This window comes from Mirounga leonina, unplaced genomic scaffold (genome assembly GCF_011800145.1).
Source record: "Mirounga leonina isolate KUSES-001 unplaced genomic scaffold, KU_Mleo_1.0 Mir_91, whole genome shotgun sequence".
In the NCBI taxonomy this organism is placed as follows: domain Eukaryota; kingdom Metazoa; phylum Chordata; class Mammalia; order Carnivora; family Phocidae; genus Mirounga; species Mirounga leonina.
Genome location: NW_023270839.1, coordinates 16,906,277 through 16,912,509, shown reverse-complemented (window position 1 = coordinate 16,912,509; position 6,233 = coordinate 16,906,277).

Here is a 6,233-nt window from a genome sequence, read left to right as displayed (position 1 = left end):
ATCAAGAGTTGGTTGTTATCTAAGTGGAAAAGAATAATACATAAGTAGAGAAGAGCAACTATTGTGTGCCTACAGGGGCAGGCACTGTTCCAAGTACATTATAACTTACTATGTAGTCTTTATTAGCACTCTGTGAGGTAAACACTACTATCCTCACTTTCCAGATGAGGAAATAGAGGTTGAATAACATCCTCAAGCATATGTAGCTACTAAGTGGAAAAGAGAGGATCCAAATGATCAGCTTTTAACAACTATCTTGTTTTACAGTCAATACTTGGAGAAGCTGTTATGATAAAGGCATATGAGTGTTGATCTGTATCATCTTTATGTTTTAATTGCTTAGCATTTCATAATATCCTGTGGATCACATTGTTTACCACATGTATGTACTTTTTAGGGAAGATACAGTGTCTGTTTCAACCTCTGTAAAGCCCATTGTATCTCATAGATTTCTAGGTACTTTGTGGGTGGGGAATCTGGAGACCTGAGTCCTTGTTTCAAGGTTGTCAGTGGCCTGATCTGTCACCTTGACAAGTCACTTAGTCTCTTGGAGCCTTGGTTTTCCTACTTTAACATCAAGGGAGTAGGGCTAGATGACCTCTGTCCTTTTGCCTGTGATTGTTGACATATTTTTGGTGAAAAATGATATTATTGGTAGTATCTAAAGTATCTTAGTGTATATGCTTGCCAACTGTTTGGCATTAATTGGTTTAAATATTTATTGAAAGTTACTTTTGGAAGTTCAGTAACACTTTCTAGGGGAATGTGAGATTGTCTTCCATATATAGAAAAAGGTTAGCCTGCTACCTATAGACCAAAGAATATGTTTTCTGAATGATAGCTTCTGGAAATGGCTAATTTTGCAGTTTTGTCTTATTCTTCCTATTACAAGGGAATATTGTTTCAAGATCACTGATTTGGGTGAAAGCAGTCATCTGTGGCCATTGAACTGGTGATTTAGGGATAAAATTCATACTCAGTTTTAGGGATGCACTGGGGCAGGAGTGAGGGAAGGGGCAGTGTAGGAGCCCTGGGAATAGTCCTGGAACCACCCGAATCCCAGGTTTGATTTGTCAGTAAAAGCTGGAAAAGTGACTTAATTCTGTGTTTCAGATGGTAGGCTGAGGCTGTGAATGCGCATTTGCCTTGGTCAAGATTGATGGAGGAAGTGGGATCCAGTTTAGTCTGAAGGTGGTAATGGTATTGTTGGTGTTAGTGGATCCAGCTCTTAGGAGCTAGGGAAGGTAGGCGCAGTGAAATGAGGTTGAGGCTCACAAGTTTAGTATGAACTTCAGTGGGCAGACAGGACTCCTGAATTCTAGCTGCATCAGTAGAGGAAGGATGAGCCATGGCTGTTACAAGATGCATATGTGAAACAAATCTTTAGGATTCGCTCACTGTGAGTCAGCAGTGGGATGTAGCAGTTACGCTGCCTATTATGGGAGAGGTGAGCAAAATGGGTCTATGGATTACAGAGCGACAAGAATGAGGAAGAGATTTAAAACCAGGTCCTATGAAGGATTGTTTGTATTTATGGGACTGAGTATATTTATTTAGCTTGGTGAAGAAGAGGGGTGTGTGTGTTGTGGGGAAAGAGGGGATGGTTTGGTAGAAAATCACACAATATTCACTTCCCAAAGATATCTAAAGGACTATTATTTGAAGTATTAGTTTTAATCTTTGATAGCTTAGGAAAAAACATGGTAATTGGAAGGCCATGAAGAGACAGAGTTCTGGTAAATATTAAGGAAGAGTTACCATGATTTGAGTGGGATTGATCTGTCTGGGGCAAGGTTTTCAAGGCTGGAGAGAGTAGAGAGGGTTTAAGTATCAAAAAGGTGGCTGAACGGTGTGGGTCACCTCCAGTACGGCAAATGCGTGGAGGTGCTGTGCACACGTTGGGGGAGGATTTGTGCTGAGCCACTCATCTCTTGCCCGGTTGGTTCCCATGGGCTTAGGAGTATTGGCTTTGACCATGGATAAGAAGAGCTCCTCTGTCAGGCTAACTACTTGTATGGAGATAATTTGAGATGATAGAATCAAGAGAAAATGAAAATAGCTGTATTCATAGAATAGGCAACACAAGATAGACCCCGCCGATGACCTCGCCATCATTTGCCATACAGTGGGCTCTGGTACCTGTCCCCTGATTTCCTGTCTAGCTCAGAGAGTCCCTTTCTGTTGTTTTAGGTGCTCTACAGGCCTTGCTGCCCCTTCACTCTTTGAAACCCACTCTGCTTTATATTTCCTTCCTGGTTTATAGTTCCGCTATGTAAGCTTCTATACATGGGACATAGTGGTTAAGAGCCAACCTTTTTGGGTTTGAATCTCAACTCTGTACTTCCTAGCTGTGTGATCTTGGACAGGTCCCTTGACCTCTCTGTGCTTTAGTTCCTTGATTGGTAGAATGGGATAGTTATAATTAATACCTATCTTATAGGCTGTTATGAAGATTAAATTAGTTAACATATGTGTAAAGTGCTTCAAACAGGTTTTGGCACATTTTAAGTGCTATACAAATATTTATTATTAGTATTGTTATTTTTATTATTAACATTAGTAAGGTGGCATTTACGTTTGCTTGTTTCTATGATAATGAGGGGAGCATATAGCAGAGAGGATGAGATTGAAGATGGCGGGGTACCACTTAGAAAAGAATCAAGATGCCCCTTTTCTGACTCAGGGTGAAAGGAGAGAAGGATGGGCCTAGAAAGGCAGGTTTGGAGCTGAAGAGAAAGTGAGAGAGGTCATGCCTGCATGTTCTCTAGTCTGTAAATTAGAGATGAAACCATACGATTGATTGGAATGAGAGGGCAGAGTGGGGATGGGACCTTGAAGCAGGGTGGGGAAGGGTTGGAGTAGATGCTGTGAGGAGGAGAGAAGAGCAGTGGTGAACAATGAAGACAGCCCCGCTGAGGTTGGAACCCTAGCTAGGACAGGGAGCCAGCCTGCAGGGCTTGGGGTTTTCTCTGACAGCCCTCAGCAGTCCACCAAGAATGGAGGAAATGGGTCTGGAGTTGAGGCAGGGGTGAGGAGAGGTTGAGTGATTGCAATGCAAGACCAAGGAAGCAAGGGAATTGGTGGTACCTGTGAGACCATACCTGAAATGGGGAAAGGAGACAGATGTAATATGGCTGCCTCAGCTATCAGCGGGGGACCTCTTTGCCCTTCTTCACCCTGGTTTCATAACTTATTATTGTAAACATAGAGTAGAATGGCAGACAGCTATCAAAATATGAGGTAGATCTATATATATTGGAAAGATGTCTGTGATAATAGTATTCAGGAAAAAGAGCCTGTTGCTTAAGACAATAGTATGATTCCATTTTTATTTTTAAAGAGTCATAGAAAAATCCTGGGACGATATATAACAAATGCTAAACAGTGATTACTTTTAGTAGGGATGGGATGGATGGGGAGGTGAAAAAAGGGAATTCACTTTTTATAACATAGACTATTTAAAGGGGAAAGTGTGTTGGGATTATGGACAGTTTTTATACCATTTATACCATTTCACATACTTTTCTCTATATCTAGACTTTCCGTAATATGTATATGTTGCGCTTGTAAATAGAATCAATATTTCAAAATATGGAAAGCATTGATATATATGAAGGATCATTACTTAATTGTCTTCATGCATTTAGAGAAATAGAGTGAATCATCATAAAGAATTATGTTCAGCCTTACCAGTAATTAAAATTCATATTCAGGGGCACCTGGGTGGCTCAGTCAGTTGGGTATCTACCTTCAGCTCAGGTCATGATCCCAGGGTCCTGGGATCGAGCCCCCCAAGTTGGGTTCCCGGCTCAGTGGGGAGTCTGCTTCTCCCTCACCTTCTGGCCCTCCCTGCCGCTTTTGCTCTTTCTCTCAAATAAATAAATAAAATCTTTAAAAAAACAATAAAATAAAATTCAGATTCAAATAATCTTTAGGCACTATATACATTTATCAGATCAGCAAAAATAATGATAAATACAATATAATTATATGATAGTGGGAGTGGTGTGGAGATGGAGACAGCAATATTTGAACATTATCAAAATATTAGCCATTTTTTCTGATGAAGAAACATTTTTTAATTAAAAAACTTAAAAAAATTTTAAATTCCAGTGTAGTTAACATACAGTGTAATATTAGTTTCAGGTGTACACTATAGTGATTCAGCACTTCCGTACATCACTCAGTGCTCATCACAGCAAGTGCACTCCTTAATCCCCATCACCTACTTGACCCACCCCCCACCCACCTCCCCTCTAGTAACCACCAGTTTGTTCTCGATAATTAAGAACCTGTTTTATGGGGCACCTGGGTGGCTCAGTCTGTTGAGCATCTGCCTTCAGCTCAGGTCATGATCCCAGGGTCCTGGGATTGGGCACCCCATCAGGCTCTCTGCTCAGGGGTGAGTCGGCTTCTCCCTCTCCCTCTGAGATCTTTCTCACTTTCGCTCTCTCTCAAATAAGTAAATAAAATCTTAAAAAAAAAAAGAATCTGTTTCTTGGTTTGTCTCTCTCTCTCTCTTTTTCCTTTGCTTATTTGTTTTCTTTCTTAAATGCCACATATAAGTGAAATCATATGGTATTTGTCTTTCTCTGACTGACTTATTTCAGTTAGCATTATACTCTCTAGCTCCATCCATGTTGTTGCAAATGACAAGATTTCATTCTTTTTTTATGGCTGAATAATATTCCATTGTGTATATTTATACCACATCTTCTTTATCCACTCATCTATTGATACACACTTGGATTGCTTCCATAATTTGGCTATTGTGAATAATGCTGCTATAAACATAGGGGTGCATGTGTCCCTTTGAATTAGTGTTTTTGTATTTTTTGGGCAAATACCCAGTTGTTGATACCTTTTTAAATTGGATTTTTTCCCCCTGAAAAGCAACTGGTCAATTGTTGACCTGTGACATTATTTTTATTTTTGACCTGCACAATTCCACTTTTAGGAATATTTACAAAGAAATAACAGCCAAGGGGAACCAAACTGAACAAAGTAAGAAACAACTTAAATGCTCTCAAATAGAATATCAAAGAAATTTATACATAGTTTTACCCATTTAACACCATGGTAGTATAATAAAAGTGACAAGTATGTGGATTTTGTCAACAAAGGACTTTTAGTTGGAAATGAGTGATCTAAAACAAAAAGGTAAAAATTCTAGATAAATTGTAAGTATCAACTATAACTATGTAATATAAATATATGTATATACTGACAACAATCTGAAGGGAAATAGACTATGAATTTTAATAGCTTAGTTCTATTATTTTCCACTTTCTATTAAATTACCTATATTCCTAAAGAAAGGGATTCATAATTGAGGTAATTTTATTATTTCATTGTTTTATTTATATACAATGTAACTCTTTACTGTAATGACAGGCTTCTTGAGTAATGTAAATAAATAATAATTCATGTTCAGTCTAATTTTTCAGAGGTATTGAGTGCTCCATTGTGGTAATAAGACTAAGGGGATTTTTTTTTTTTTCAAATAAAGAACATCTTTAACTTTTAGAATTAGGTAAAAATGCTTTTAATGAAGTTGCATAATAATTCTAGCTTTCCCAAATCAGAAGAATTCAATTTTAGGTTTTTCATTTTCCAAGAAAGAATCATCAATCTGATCTCATCTCAGGGACTCCTTTAATGATAAAATATTCTCAGAGATGTTTTGTTAGCATTGTTAGCAAAAGCTTTCCATGGTTCCAATCATTCTAAATGCACTGACCACACTTTTTAGGTCTTTATTGTGTCTCTTTTGATTCTCAGTTTGAACTTCATTCATTTTTTTCATCATTTGAAGTCTCTACTATTTCTTTCCACATTCTTTCCCTTTTCGGTTTCCCGGAAACCACTGAGCTTGGCCTTGTTTGGTGAACTACATTGTCATTATTGCATCAAAATGTTTAGCACTCTAAGCCTTGTTGCTGAGCATTGTGCATAAGAATGTGGCTCACAAAGGATGATAAATCCTTGTGTTCTGATTCTTATTTCAACATGCTCTTGCCGTTTAACCTAGTATAAGAATACATGGACCCCAATCAGAAGACTGGAGGGTTTCTTCTGCTCAGTGAATGGTGGAGGGTCTACCTTCAATTACCAAACATGCCATAGAATCAGAATTATAGGATGTGAGAGTTGAAGGGTTCTTACAGGTCACGTGGGCCTGTCCCATGGATTAGAAACTAAGGTCTTGAATAGCTAACTGATTTTTCCAAGAC